This window comes from Choloepus didactylus, chromosome 3 (assembly GCF_015220235.1).
Source record: "Choloepus didactylus isolate mChoDid1 chromosome 3, mChoDid1.pri, whole genome shotgun sequence".
Classification (NCBI taxonomy): Eukaryota; Metazoa; Chordata; class Mammalia; order Pilosa; family Megalonychidae; genus Choloepus; species Choloepus didactylus.
In genome coordinates this window covers 181,655,311-181,672,143 of record NC_051309.1, presented here as the reverse complement: position 1 = coordinate 181,672,143, position 16,833 = coordinate 181,655,311, and the positions used below count along the sequence as shown (strand labels likewise).

The following is a 16,833-nucleotide window of genomic DNA, read 5'->3' as shown; positions in this document are numbered from 1 at the left end:
GAGGTGAAGTGATAACTTTCTGTGGTTTTAATTTGATATCAGAAAACTTATGTGAAACTTGAAAATAGGCAAAAAGAGATAACTTTGCATTCTTTCAGTTCAGAGCTGTGCTTGAAACCTTTGTTGATACTCTATTGATTGGGCTGTTTTACAACTTGTTAGAGTCAGAGTTCAATTTGTACTTTTGCTGTCCATTAGAGATGCAGATTATTTCTGTCTGGTAGAAAAGATAATCCCAAAGGTTTAAACTCATTGCCCTGTTGGATGCTAATTTATTTTTTTTAACCTACCAAAGCATTCTCATCCAGGAATTTTTTATGAAATTGTGCATAAATACCTAACTTTCCAAATTCTCATTTCAACCAATTTAAATATCTTATTAGTTATTCAGTAGTTACTAGTAATTGACATGTAAAATGTTCATTTTATATATTCATAAGAATCAAGTTTTCTGAACTTTTGTAACTTGTACTTTAACTTTGAATTCCCACCAGGATTAACAATATTGAGCAGTTATCTTTGTGCTTATGTGACATTCATAGATCTTTTTTATTGGGTCATTTGTCTTTTGGAAATTACTGTTCATTTAAGGCTCATTTTACTTCTATTCTCTCAATTTTATTTCAAAAATGATACTAGTTGGAAATGATGTATAGCCTGCAATATATCTAATTCCTTCTACTTTTTGGATTTATAGATTGCATGATAGAATAGGAAAAAATAATAAGAAAGAAAAATAAAGCGTTAAATTTTACTTTAGCAGTATGATCTCCCAACTGAAACTGGTAGATTTAAAATATCTCTCTTTTATTGTCATAACTTTCTTGTAAACCTTAACTCTTAATGACTTCCAGCAAAAAGCAAAAACAAAAATCAAAACAAAACAAAACAAAACGCAACTCAAATCTAACATACTGACACTTGGGAACTGATGGCTACAGAAGAAATTCACACAAAACACACTCATTCTTTCACACAACAGGAATACATTCATTTTTCCTGTTCCCCACTGTTATGTAATGGGCCAGTCCCTTGAGCTGGACCAGTCCCTCTACATGAACTTTGATTTTTTGCTTTTCCTCTAGGAATCTTACTCTATAATCATTTCTCCTTTCTTCTGTATTTTCAAAATTTTGTTCTAGAATGTAAAATCTCCATCCACCTTTAGATACTTTGATGCTGTAAATTTTAACATGCACATGCACACACACACACACACACACACACACACCACAAGTCAACAACAACAACAAAATAATACTCATTTCTCTCCCTTCTCTAAACAACCCCCTTACAGCTACTGGATTATTTCTGTCCTCCATTCAGATCTGTACATCTTGAAAGACTGTACAAATATTGTAACTTTCTATTTTCCTATCTTCCATTTAGAGAAGTATTTTGCTGTGGTTCTTAAAGAGCTCTATGTCTCTAAATTCCAAGGAAACACTTTTGTGTACACCATCCCCAGCCAGGAATGTTGGATCCATTTGTCACTGTTTGAGACACTATCTTTCTTTTGTTGTTGGTTGACCCCTGTTCTAGTTTGCTAATGCTGCTGGGATGCAAAACACCAGAAATGTATTGGCTTTTATAAAAGGGGGTTTATTTGATTACACAGTTACAGTCTTCAAGCCATAAAGTGTCCAAGGTAAGTCATCAACAATCGAGTACCTTCACTGGAAGATGGCTAATGGCGTCTGGAAAACGTCTGTCAGCTGGGAAGACACGTGGCTGGCATCTGCTCCAAAGTTCCAGTTTCAAAATGGCTTTCTCTCAGGACATTCCTCAGTAGGCAGCAGTTCCTCAAAAATGTCATTCTTAGTTGCTCTTGGGGCATTCCTCTCTTGGCTTCTCTACAGCAGAAGTCTGCTTTCAAAGGCCATCTCCAAAATGTTTCTGGAAGCTTCGGTTTCTCTCTCAGCTTCTGTACATTCTTCAAAGTGTCCCTCTTGGCTGTAGCAAGCTCACTTCTTCTGTCTGAGTGTATATAGTGCTCCAGTGAACTAATTCAGACCTACCCTGAATGGGTGGGGTCACACCTCCATGGAAATGATCCAATCAAGGTCATCACCCACAGTTGGGTGGGGTGCATCTCCATGGAAATACTCAAAGAATTACAATCTAATCAACACTGATATGTCTGCCCACACAAGATTACATCAAAGATAATGGCATTTTGGGGACATAACACATTCAAACCAGCGCAACCCCCTATCCCGGTTTTGATTCTTCCTCTTCAGGTGCTTTTTCTTTAATGCATCTCAGGATTCCTCCTCATAGATGGTGGATCCTTTAAGGCTTGATGGTAGTCCAAATTCCTTCTCAATTTGTACTTCCTAGACCATCTCATCTATTATTATGATTCCAATGTTTGATGCCTCACAAATTTATATTTTTAGCCTTTTCTTCTGATTGTTCCTGTCATCCAATTGCCTACTTGTCCTCCTTACCAGAGTCTCAAAGACACTTCATTGATCACATGTGCAAAACCAAGCTCATAATTTCCCCTTGAGCACATGCCATTTTCCATTAGTACCCATTTGACTCAAGGGCATCACTATATATCTAGTTAAGTAAATTGAGAATATAAATACAAATATTTAGTAACTTCCTGTCTCCCAGCTTCTCTATGTCCAATCCATCTACATATATGTTGGCTAATTATAAATCCTGGACATCTTTTTAAAATGTCTATGTTTTATTAATTGCATTGACCAGTTTAAACTAAGCTACCAGCATCTCCAATCTAGAGTAGAGCAATAGCCTAGTATTTGTGAATAAACTATGAAATTATCACTAATAATAAAAATTCTTAAATTCCTTTCAAATTCTATTTATATTCATCAAAATGGTTTGTTTGTATTCAGTTTAAGCAAATGAAATCAGTGGAATATCTTCTGATTCATACTAAGATTAAATTAAATGGTCATAATATAATTCCTTGTTAATATATATAAATAATTGTGTGTGTGTTTGTATACATGTGTGTGTTTAAACTATTTGCTGGTAGTAGTGCTTGACACAACTTTCAGGGGAAACATGTCTGTGACTAAATACACTGTTTTGGTATTTTAATGATTACCTTTAATGTTCTTTTCAAAAGAGTGCATGTGAAAATTATTGATTTTGCTTTTAAATTGTCAAAAACAGAAGAAGCAGCCTTTTCCATGGAGGTGGTGAGTTGAGAGTCAATGGATTTTCTTGCATGGAGGTAGTTTTGTGCACTGGTAGTGAGTTTAGAAAGGTGAAGGATGACTAAAAGTAGACCAGCAATCCTTTAGTAGGGTGGTTACAAAAACTGTATGGCATGCTACAAAAGAGTTTGTATGAATTTACTATCAATAATATACAAATAATAATGTCCAAAAGAATTGCTGCTTTCTAGGGGCCTAGAAATAGTTCAGATACGTCACACATATTAACAGAGTCATATAAACATCTTTGCAGCTCAGTGTGGATTTTTAAAATGCTTCTTATTTTTTATGTTATAACTCTTGAGCCAGCTAAATAACTATAGATATATTATTTTATACTTTAGAACAATATTCTAATTTCAATTTATAGATGAAGACATTAAGATATAACATAGTTTGGGGACATTGTCGAGGATCTTCAGACAATTGTTATTTCATTAAACCAAAGCCCTAATTGCCATATTGGTTGGGCCTTTTCTTTATGATTCTATTTCAGACAGCCTTTTAGTCTGTTTTATCCAAATCGTAAGTATAGTAAACCTTAATTTTGGAGTGAAAATCTAAATTACATATCCTTATAATCGTGATTCATTATCATTACCTTTATATATCAAATAATAGGTCAGAAAATGATAGGTGTTTACCCATAATCAATTTTGCTTAAAGACATCTATTTTATAAAAGAAACATTAGCATTTATCATTTAAAGAAGTTTGGGACACAATATGAAGTATTAATAATGATAACAACTTATACAATTCTGAGGAACTAAAGAGAATGGTATTTTAATGTCTTCATCAATCCTTTGACGAGAATAGAAAAACTGTGGAATGCAATTGTGACTTATAATAGCATCTAGATTTTTCATTAGATTTGATTTGTCAGTGCAGTAGTCAGTTGGGTTTAATACCTCTGTATAAAAATTGGATATTATTATAATACTTATTGTACTATTTTGTTGTTTATTTACTACAATATAAATTAATCTAGCAATTGCATTTGAATCTGCTAATTGTGTAGACCTACACTTTTAATGTTAGCAATGGAGAGACCAGAGTTTCGGATGGGTTTTATGTAACTGAAGTAATATTAAGGTGTGAAACTAAGAAAGTCACTCCAAAGACTTGCAGTTACATTTAATCACATTTAGCACCACAAAATTGGCTGTCAGAAGTCTAATTAACTATCAGACATTAGCTCTATTTTCCATGCTGCTCACTTGCATAGCCTTTCATTATAACATCTGGTTAGTTTTAAAATTCCTGAGAAGACCACTTCTTCCTATAGTTTTACAACATAGTTATGGTGACATGAACTGTTGTTAGTACAAAGACATTGAATGCTAGATTGTAGCATTTTTGAGTTCATAGTCACTTCATTTTATATGATAGCACACAATTAGCTCTAAAGAGGCATTTTAGAAAATGGACAGCTGATGCATATTTTGCTTTCATTATTTGGTGGTACAATATTTCCAAGATTGCAATGACACTATCAATGGCATAGCCAACTTCTCTAAAATCACCATGAATGTTCTACTTAGTTTTTTATTTCTTGGTGCTTTCTACCCCAATGGCTAAAGAACTTTTTTGTCACTTAAATATACTTTATGCTACCAATTGAACTTTAAAGAGAAGGGCACATGTGCTTATGAGTCTGCTGTGATAGTTGCAAATAAATGTGCAATGACACAAACTTTTGATGATCAGAAAAATATAAATATATGTATATATATTTGCCCATATGAGGAAAATTACATATTTTTATGTATAACCCCAATAATTTTTAACACTTGGCAACTTCACCCTAAATAAATTATAGAACACCTGGTTCCTCTATTCACTGACATTCTTGACCACATACCTTTTCTATTAGATTTTTGTTTTCAGTTACTAAAGAATAGCCCAGAATAATTATGGGTCAAGTTAATTGGAATAGGAATTTTCTCTCTCTCTCTCTCTCTCTCTCTCTCTCTCTTTTCCAGTTCCTTGGCTCTCCATCCCAATCTTGAAAATAGTAACTCAGTTAAATGTGAAATAACATCTGTGGTAGAGTGAATTATGTACACCAATTTAGATATGTTCTTAATCTTAATCCTCATTCCTGTGGGTATGAACCCATTGTAAATAGATTCTCTTGAAGTTGTTATTTTAGTTAAGGTGTGGCCCAGCTGAATAAGGATCGTCCTTAATCTGGATTACTGGAGTCCTTTATAAGCAGAAAAAAATCAGATATAGTCAGAAGGCCACAGCGAGAATCCAGAAGTCATCAGGAACCTGAAAGAGAAAGGAGAGGACATCATCATTATGTTGGAAACCAAGGAACCCCAAAAATTGCCAACAGGCAACATCAGAATGCTACAGTCTTTAGGGAGAAAGCAGGCCTTAGTAATATCTCGATTTTGGACTTCTTTTACCCTCAAATCCAGGAACCAATAAATTCCTATTGTTTAAGCCAACTCATTATATGGTATTTGTGATAGCAACCTGGGAAAATAAAACAATATCTACTTTTTTAAAGAATGATTGGAGAGTTGAATAGATTTTTTATTTTAAAAGACACATCAAAGAAAGGATTAAAATGAGCAAATTGTGGCAAAGGAGAACTAAAACACAAATATAAAATAGAACTGATAATATCAGTATACAAAATCCATATCATAAAATTCTGTACATAAAAGCATGCCTCACCTCTTGTTCTAAATATTTAGGTGGCTAAATGTAGGAGGTGATATCATTTAAAAGATTCATGGTATCCATAAGAGAATGGATTCATTGGAAATCATGTGTTTTTTTCATGTATTTGTTCATTAGAAAGCTATATTTACCAATGAGTTGATGCTGATATGGTCAGTTAATATGTTCATCTCCTTTTAATGTCAAGACTCAATATTTTTTAAGACATATCATAATAAATGAGAAAAAGGGACATAAACTTTTAAGCTATGTTTTCCAAATATAGATCACAACCTGGGCTTTTTGTTCAGTAGTGATTATTGTCAATATCTTTGAAAAAATAATCATTTAAGCCATTTACTTATTGATGATGTTGAAATTGAGTTAAGTAGCAAGGATTGGAAGTTTGGAGAAGGATAGTAACAAAGCACAGTTTTAATAATATGTGGACATGGGTACAATGATGACTATAGAGCAATAAGGCGATTTTGAGAGGTTAAGCATTGGTCCGTTAGAATAGATATGCTTCAGGCAACTATAACTCAGATCAACTGAATGAATTTCTAGTTCTGCTCTTCCACCATTTGTGGATATTGTTTTATATTAATATTACTGTCACTACTTTCTTGATTAGTATTTGCTTGGCAAAGTTTTCCCCCAATCACTTTATTCTTAATTCATATTTTTCATTATATTTTAAGGGTTTTGCTCAATACCCCTTAAATGAAATTATAAAACAAATCTGAGATTATCATTTTTCTGTTTCATCTATTGTGAGTTTTTATATGAATGGCTCCATTCTATCACTTAAGTTTGTGCTTTATATTTTGCAATGTTTTTCTTTTTCTTTTTTGTTTCTTTGTTTTTCTTGCACTTTCCTGCCACTTAGCAGAATGACTGTTTTCTTTAGCACCTTGGCCTCTCTGTTAGTTTGGGATTAGGATTTCTCTTGGCCTTCTGTTAGTGGTTTCCTTTAAACTTTTGTAAGCACAACTGATGTAAGCTGGATGAGAGTAACCATATAATAAGTAGCTGTATCCTTCAAGAGTACTAGAACCTTAGAACATGTTAACCCCATCTCTTTGACCCTCATCTTGCTCACAATTTTTCATGAATTGCATTTCATTTTACCACTTCCAGTACTGATTAGTCTTTAACTATTTTTACTAAAATAGCTAATTTAAAATTAGCTCTCTACCAAGTTCTTTGCTGATCATTGTCTCTTCAATTCTTTCTTTTTTCTGTGTTCAGTTGTATCATTTGCTTCCATTTGCTGGGGTATATCCTTTTGTAGGTTTTTTATCATGTGTATTACATGTTTTACCTTCCATCTTTTTTTCTGAATTTATCTTTATTCCACTATCACTTTAAATTTTTTTAGCTGTCTCAAATTCTTATTTGATAATTAATTTTTCTCACCAGGATGAAGATATTAGTCCATCTTCTTACCATCATTTGTCACTAATGTGTAAGCCTGATCTCATTCTATTGTTCTCTATAAGCAACCTGCTTTTTTCCACTTTGATTGTTTTTCATATATTCTCTTTATAATTTATTGTTTTTCATTTCCAACCTGATGTGTCTTTGTAGTGAATTTTTTAACAACTGTGCTCATGACTCACTGTGTTTCCCTTTGGAGATTAATATATCTAAAGCCATAATCACTTGGAAAATTGTGCCTCTCTCATTTGCTCTGTTCCTTCCTTTAGCAATTCTAGTAGCTATACATTCGAACTCCTTATGCTTTCTTTCACAGCTCTCAACATTAGTCATATTTTCCATTTCTTATGGTTCTAGGTAGAGGACTGGCAAACTTTTTCTTTAAAGGGACAGGCAGTAGCCTTCATAGCCCATACAGTCTCTGTTGCAATAACTCAGCTCTGCTGTTATGTGGCAAAAAAAAACAGCCAAAAACAACATGCAAAGGTGTAACATGTTTTCTAATAAAAAAATTTAAGATATGTTGCAAGCCAGATTTGGTCCAGGAGCCATAGTTTCCAATTCCCTGCTCAAAGTGATTTCTTTAGATTTGTCATTTAATTCATCAGTTCTCTTCTCAATTGTATCCACACTGGTATGTAATATATTCACTAAAATTTTAATTTTAATGTCTTCTAAAAAATTTAGAGACATTCTATTTTTTGTATACATTGTCCTATTTTCCTCTTTCTGTTTTTATTTTATAGTTTGAATTATGTTTTATTTTATACTTTGACTCATATCAAACATAATTAATACTTTTGTTTAGGATTTTTAAAGGCTATTTTGATTTCCTGATAAGCTAATCCTTTAGTACATTGGTTGGTTGAATCTTCTCATGATTATTTGATTCTTAGTGTTTTGTGTGTGTGTGTATGTTTGTGTTTGTGAGGTCATATTCAGTTAATTTTTTGTTTTGTTTTGTATTTTTATTGTTGTTTTGTTTTGTGAGAGTTCTATATGTTCTGGCTTGTGAAGATTCTGATACAGCATATTACATCTTTGCTTCTGTCAAGCCTTAAGATTTCTGATAATTTTACACCAAGTTTCTATTAATTTCTTAGTTTGAGCTTTACATACCATAGGAATAGAGATATTACTAGCTTATTAATGAGGCAACCCTTCAGGAACCCAGATTTTAGTGGATTTCTTAAATTCAGCTCCCATTCTTTGCATGACCCAAGGACAAATATAATGGAAACAGTAAATTTTCAGGCTCCAGCTTAGTTTAAATTTCCTTTTTGTCTTTCTTAAATTTTTTGTTATTGTAGTGATTTTGGGCTAAATATTCCTATTTTTATTTTGTTTATCATTTCTATGTATTTGGAGCATATTTAAATGATTATGAAGTGTCTCTCAAGTAAACATTATGTGAAGACATGTGGGTTATATAGAAGAAAAAGGAACAAAAGGGATTTTGTGAAAGAGCAATCAACACATAAGCACAATTTACTTGGTTAATATTTATACATTATTTCTATAAAATAATCATTCATGTTGGGGAGAAATTGCTTAAAAAGTCAATATTGTATAACACCATTGTACTTCCCCAATACATGTAAGATTTGTATATTCAAAGACTCTAACAAACCTTTCTAAGCTGCAATTTTTTTTTTTTTTGCTTCATGCTAGAATTATCTCTAATACAAGTAAAAATATTGCTAATAAGAACTATAAATGTCCTAAAACTACTTAATTATTCTATGTTTGAAAAATAAGGATTATAGAACCATTTATTTATATTTATAATAGGATTGAAATGCTCTGGGAATTATATATATATATAATCATAATTTATCATAATGCATTGTACATAAAAATATATTTCTAAATGTATAAATAAATATGTATATTACAATATAATTCCATGTAATAAATCAGTAAATATAAGCATTTATATGTATATAAAATATTACAGTATATCACTATTTCCTAACATTTATGATTGACTACATTTATAAATATTAGACATTTTAAAAATTTTTATTTTTAAGTTTCAAATTGGTTTTAAATAATTCATTTTTAGATATAAAATAGTCATGCTTCCATAATTTTAATGGACTGTTGCCCCTGTCAAAGCTCAAGAAATAAAACTATCCATATTTTAAAATTCATCTTTACTAAATGTCATCTCAACCTTCACACTTATCCCAGTTTGCGTTAATGTTGTCCGTATCTTATTAACAGTGATCATATCTCTTTCTGCCATCCCATCCATTACCTTTGAATACTCATGTGTATGTCTGCAAGAAATACATTTCTTTCATATCCTTTTAAGACAAAATTTTAAACTTGTGAAGCAGGCATATTAAATTGATAGTTGGCTTAAAGCCTTGGAGTCCTTAGACATTGGTCCATGCTAATATTCATAATCACACACTGCTCTGTCACCGAAGTCACTGAAGGGACAAAAGCTGTTGACTAAGAGCAACATCAGTAAGCTATCATATCCCTTCAAAACAGACATGCTTCTGAAAAAGTTAAACTGCTTATTCAATACTTTACTTACCACAGAAGGAGAAAAGGATTTTCTAAAGCTGAAATTGAAGGGCATTTTAGGTTCCTATAGGGCAATGTCCTTGTTGGATAAGCCATGTAGCTAACCTATTGATAGGCAGTCATTTTAAGCTATTATGGGGATTACAGTAAGGACTGACCTGTTGCTTAAATAACATTTTGTGTTATGTATTAGTCACACTTGAATAGAGAGCCAAAAGTCTGTTTGGGGTATTAATGTTTCCTTGATCTACATTAAATCCATGAATCACTTAGAACTGAAAAATGTATGCTAAACCATTTAGTGATGTGTCTATAAATATGGAATGTAAGAAATTTCAACTGGAAAAAATACTTCTGTTTACTCTAAGTTCCATATTGTTTCTCCCTTAGATAGTAAGCATAAAATGGCAATTTTGTACTGACTATATTACTGCATATACTTAGCACATATTTTCTAACTAAAGACTAAGCCAGAGCTAATTTTACTGGTGGCAAAGAACAGTTAGCAAACTCATCGATCTGAATGTGGTTTTTTTTTTGATGTGAAAGGTAATAAGTTTCCATCTTCCAAGTAGCAGTAGATTAAAATATTGATTTATTCTGGTGTCATGCTTTAACTGATGTATATTGTTAACTTAAAAGAAGGCAATATAGCTTAAGCCAAATGAATCTTTTAGTTGAAATTAGAATTATATGAAGGAGCCCAAATAAATTAATTTGTTTATATTTTTAAAACATGCTATTATCCATGACCTGAGGAACACTGTCAAATTTCAATAAAGTTGTTTTATTAGTGGCATTGAGAGATGGACTTAAAGGTGATATGATTGTATATTTGGATGCTGTTCAGAAAGTCATAATTTAAGATTTAAAGTCATGCTGCCTTTAATTGTATAGGTAATGGAACCAGGTAGGTCATAATCCATGTAAATGCAATCCAGGTTTCCATTTGTAGTTGAGAATATAAAATACTTGAAGTATAGAATAGAATCCCTATTAACTGCCTTATTAAATACATTGGAAGACATATATTTGCACCAAACTTTCTGAAATAATTTCCTAGAAAATTGCTCACATCATACAACTACTTAAAAATAGTCTTGGATTTAAAAATAAATGTTCATTAGGAAAAATGTAACAATTTTTCTGCCACAGTTTTTCTATGGGTGGGTGTCAGCAAGGCTGTGGAGTAAATGAAGGACCAGCAAGAAGAAGGACCTGCTGGATGAGAAAGTGCCTATGAATTCTAGTGATAACAAAAAAATACATTTCTATGGAAAGAGTCTCTGAGGAAAGGAATTTCTGTAGAAAGGAATGATGACAAAATCTACCCAAAGAATTCTTGATGAAAGAGCAAAGTGGAGCATTGGACTGTTGAGTTGTGAGAGACAAGAGTGTGTGAGAAAAGCAGCGCTACGATAAAGAAATGACTTTTCAAGTCAATGACTAGAAAAGTGTCTGTGAAGAGGAGAAGATTGAAATTTGAGCAAAGATCGAATTAAAAATTAGGGGTCATGTTGAAAAGTTAAATGTTTCCCAAAGTCTGCATTTTTAAAGGCATAAAATAGTAATGCTTTCATCTGAAATGTGAAAGATTAAACTAAATTGATGGCTTGCGGGTTCTGTTGGCTGATTTTCTAATTTGGAGAGTTAGCAGAATACAGTATTAGGTCCTATTGCATATGGAACTGAGAAAGCAGCAAGTATAGCCACGAGTTAACTCTAGCATAAAAACTAGGTGAAGACACTCTAGTAACATACAATCTTGCTATTTCATCTTCTCATATTACTACACAGTATATATTGATTATTTCAGCAATTTTTATGTTTATTCCATGGTAGGGAGTATATAAAGATAAACTAATTATAAAACATTGTTATAGCTACTCTTAATCTCACCTGCAGTATAGGAAGCAAAATTCTTGACTGACAAGTCATTTACACTTTGAAGTTTAAAGGGTTTAGGTTTGAATCTCAGTCCTACTAGTTACTAGTGATACATCTGTCTTAGTTTCCTAGGGCTACTGTAACAAACTATCACTAACTGGATGGCTTAAAACAACAGAAAAATATTCTTTCACAGTTCTGCAGGCTCGAAATTTGCAATTGGTAGGAGAGATCATTCTTGCTTCTTTCTAGCTTCTGGTGGTTTGCTGGCAATCCTTCAGTTTCGATCTCTGCCTCAGTTGTTACAAGGCATTCTCTCCTTTGTCTGTCTGTCAGTGCCCAATTCTCCCTTTCTTATAAAGGCACCTGTAATATTGGATTAGGACCCATCCTAATCCAGTTTGACCTGATTTTAACTGATCATATTCACAGATCCTATTTCCAAATAGGGTCGCTTTCTCAGAACCAGGAAGGATTTAAGACTTGAACATCATTTTGAGAGAAACAAGCATCATAGGATACATACTGTATTTGAGCTACAGCTTCCTTAACTCTAAACTAGGATTGAAGTACATTTTTTAGAGAATAGGAGCAAGGGATATTTTGCACATAAATGGTAAAGAACTGCACTAGCTCATTGCAGAGAGTAAATAGAAGGCAATTTTGCTATATTTCCCTTGTTTCTTGATACTAAAATCTTTTATTTATTGCTTAGTGGCACCGCCAACCTAATTACCATTATGGATTCTTCTATTTCTTATCAATTTCCTCCTCACTGCCAATCAATAATTAGGTCCTATTGAATCTGTCCATTTTATATATTTGAAATGTGACCCCTCCTCTCCATCTTTACCCTTAATGTTCTCAGATCAAACTCTTATCATTTCTCTCCCTGAGATCTGATTAGTTTCCCTATGTTGGGAATATGTTCATCACATATTCTTTTGAATCATCCCCATATTCTTTTGTGTGTGATCTTTGTACTACCACACAAGCCTGATTATGCCACTCTCCTACTTAAAATCATTCAATGACGTAGAATTTATTTTAAGGTAAAACTCCAAAAGTTAAGAAGTTTCTGTCTGCCTCTGTCATATTTTTTCCCATACTCTCGGGCAAAATATGTATTTCATAGTTCGCTGGTTCTGAAGTCATTCCGTGAATAAAGCACACTCTTATATACTTTTATGCAATTCATGCTGCTCTTTTATACTGGAGTGTCTTTTCACTTTATCTGCTTATGACTTCTATATATCTTTCTAAAACTCCCTAAGGTTTCACTCATGCTAATCATTCTCCTCCCCCCCGCCCAGTCACCAGTATAGATAGGATCCCTTCATTTGTGTGTGTGTATACATATATATATATATTCACTTAACAATGCATTTTAATTATATTTATGTATCTCTTTTCTAATAACATTGTTGAGTCTGCTGAGGGCAGGTCCATGTAGGATATCTGGTGCCAAAAATATATGTTGAAATGCAGTAATCCAATTTTAGAGCAGAATGCAATCTTGAAGATAATCTAGTTCAAATTCTTTATATTAAGATGAAAAAAACAGGAGAAACAGAGATTGCTAATTTGTACTATACTGATTGTTCAAAGATTTGAATCAGTATTGGGAGATAAGTTTCTATTATATTTACGTATCTAAGAGATCTTTTCTCTGGCATAAGCTTATGATAAGGCTGGTTCATCCTTATGTCTGCTAAAAATAATATGCAGCAAGATTAAAGAGTGTGTTAGCCTAGGATTACTAGGAATTCATCTTCTACAATACAGGCTTCTTTAGGACTAACAAACAAAATTCAAGAATGAGACTTACAGATTGGCGGTTCTAGCCTACCATGTTCAGATGTATTTCAGTTCTGGCTACTAACATCAATACCTCTTTGCACCTGAGTGATGCCACTTGTTGTCTTTTCTTCTCTCAAGACCACTGTCACTAAATTTGAATGTATAACAGTGATTCTTCTACTCCATAGATAATTCAGCACCTATCTTGCAATCACTGTTGGCATCTGTTCTCCCCTGCTCAGTTGTTTGCACTATGTGTTCTTGGTTCCCAGTTCCCTTCACATTGGAGCTTCTCTTCATGAATTAGATCTTTTGTTTTTCGGTCTCTCCTAACCCTGGGGGCTTGTGCACTTCCACATTGGCAGCTGGATCAGGCTGGCTGGTCTCCTTCCCAGTTTACCCTAGTCTGGGGGATTCTAGACTGAAGACCAAGTCATTTAGCAGAACAGTGTGGAGCTAAATTACAAATGCAATGCAGTCCAAAGGTTAAATTTCAGACTGCCTTTTTCATATCATAAACAACAACAGCAAAACAAAAGCCTTAATATTTATGAGGTCCTCAGATTAGTTCACATCAATCAGAAAGCTTTTGAAAGATCAGGACGAAGAAAAGAACTTGGTTAAATGAACTCAAAAGAACAAGCTGAAATGATTCTAGAGATAGTGTTACTGGATACTCAAAAGAAAGCTAAATACAATGGTAGGGGATAGAATAGAAGATATCAAATTGAAAAAGATAGAAAGAAGTGGTGATGAATTTACAGGCTTTTGTAAGACATAGGATTGATTATAATCATTGGGCTTTAGCCAGGAGGAAGATAGTTGTGTTAGTGTTTTGAAGAATAAAAACCTCAGGCATCTGTATTTACAGTGTGTTATGTTTTGTAGTTTTTAAGCTGCCAACAATGTGAGTCCTACTCGAAAATACAGATGGTTAAAATCACATGCACAGAAAGTGGTCTTAAGCTTTTTTCTGCTTCAGATCCTATCATAATTGATTCTTCGGGTTATATTCTCCAACTCCTGTCAAATCTATTTTTTATTTGATAATTTCTGTGAAAGTTTATGCAGAACTTTCTCATTAAATCACTTTTTGTGTGTTATCTTCTTCTGATAATTTCCTTCCTGCTGTATACCATTTTGAGTTCTCATTTATTTTATTAAATAGATTTCAATTAAGATGTGTCATGCTACTTTTGAAAATGATCTAACTTAAACTGCATAATGAAGAAAACTGGAAGAAAAACTAAAAATAAGAATTAGTAGTTTTATACATACTATAATGTTGTTCAAAATGAAATTACTTCTTTTTCAAAATAATATGTTCTGGATTAAATAATTTCACAGGAAGTATATGATATATATAAATATAGAGTACAGTAGTAGATAGCAATAACATTGTTTAATTTAATGCAAAATTGTTTAATTTTAATTAACTTTAAAAGGGGATTTTAATAATTAGAAATCAAAATGGACTAAGGATTAGAAATGGCTCAAACATTTTTAATGCTTCCTAAACTATTTTTCTTTTATGTTGTCCTACAAGAGGGTACACAGTTTAAAGTACAGTAGTTTGATGAAAAAGGTTTTTTTGTTGTTTTTTTTTCTTTAATTAGTGACATTCTAAACTGTAATAGTGTAATGAGAATGCTCTGGCAATTTACATTTGTATAGTGAATAAAATATATTCAACATTTTATAGACAACATAATTCATATTGCTTATCTTAATTTTTGAAAAATATTTGGAAGCTTGTTCTAATAATTGCTTGTCAAAAATTAAAAGGAAAATGTTTCCTTAGTATGGAGGAATGTATACATTTGTCCAAATATATATCTTTCATGTTTTGACCATTTTATCATGGTATAATATATCCATTAGTTAATATTTTATCTACTATTTGTGCTAGTATTCTTTATTTTAAATCTCATGCTTAATTTTAAATCTAAAATAAGTTTTTTTCAGAAATATACTTGGTGTTTTTAAAGCAATAAAGTATGTTATATGCATACATATATAATTTATGCCTACTTCATTGACTTAATTTCTTGTCAAAACTTATTCTCTTTATTTGGGCTATTCACTAAATCTGCTTATGATTTAGCAAATTCAGAAAGTTGAATTTGATTTGTCCTTCAGGTGTCAGCTTAGATTTACACTAGGTTAAAGATCTAAGCAAGATTGGTTTAAACCCACATTCTAAGTCCAGGAGAAAGCCTAGAGCCTTCTCAGATATTTCTGCATCTTCCAAATGCACACTCTCTGATCATCTGGCTCCAGTTTTATACATTCACTAAAATTTTGTTTTCAGTCTGCCATCTTTCATGTTTTCTTCTCAATTTTAACTTGTATCCAAATTTGAAACTCAGTTCCATTTCCTTTTTTATATGAACTCCCCTTCTGGCCCTCACCCCTGTAATAAACAACAGCAAATCCTCACCGACCACCATCAGTAGCATTATTCATTAGTTAATAAATGGAAATGACCTAAATGTCCATCAGACAGTGAATGGATAAATAAAAGATGGTATATCCATACAATGGAATTTGTTCAGAAATGAAAAAGGAATGAAGAACTAACACATGCACTCATGATTGAACCTTGAAACCTTATGCCAAGCAAAAGAAGCCAGTTGCAAAAGACCATATATGTTATGATTCCATTTATATGAAATGCCCAGAATTGGCAAATCTATAGAGACAAAAAGTAGATTGGTGGTTGCCTGGGTCTACAGTGTTGGGGAAAAATGATGCTGATTGTTAATGGTATAGGGTTCCTTTTTGGTTATGGAAAATGTTATAAAACTGATTATAGTGATTGATGCATCTGATTGATGTAAAACTAAATATACTTTAAACCATTGCATTGTAAACTTTAAATAAATGAATTATATGGTACTTGAGCTACATCTCAATAAAGCTTTTAAAAAAACCATCAACCAATCACACAAAGTCTTTAGTTGGCAGCCACCAAGATGGAAGTTATGTTTGGGGTAGTTCAAATGTCAGAACACAAACACTTTAAAAATGAAAGCACATCTCAGTTCTTCTTATATATCAGGGAATGAGACAACTTCCTGTTACAGCTCTAGACTTTTTGGATGTCCAAACACTCATTAATACCATTGACATTTTTGAGGGGTTTCATTCCATTTTTCCCTTCCTCACCAGCATCCATTTAGAGAAATCAGAAATATAAATTGTAATTGCATGCTGATATAAAATATTGTAATAAAACTTTCCAACTTTATTTCCTTCATTTCTTTACCTTTTCTGCTTAGAAGGTGGTAGTAACTGCA

The 16,833-nt window shown here is 32.5% G+C and overlaps 1 protein-coding gene across 3 annotated transcripts in view; it reads left to right on the top strand.

Moving 5' to 3' along the window:
* Window positions 1–16,833, top strand: part of SPOCK3 (SPARC (osteonectin), cwcv and kazal like domains proteoglycan 3) — a 505,924-nt gene that overhangs the window by 234,512 nt on the left and 254,579 nt on the right. The gene's annotated exons all lie outside the window — the stretch shown is intronic.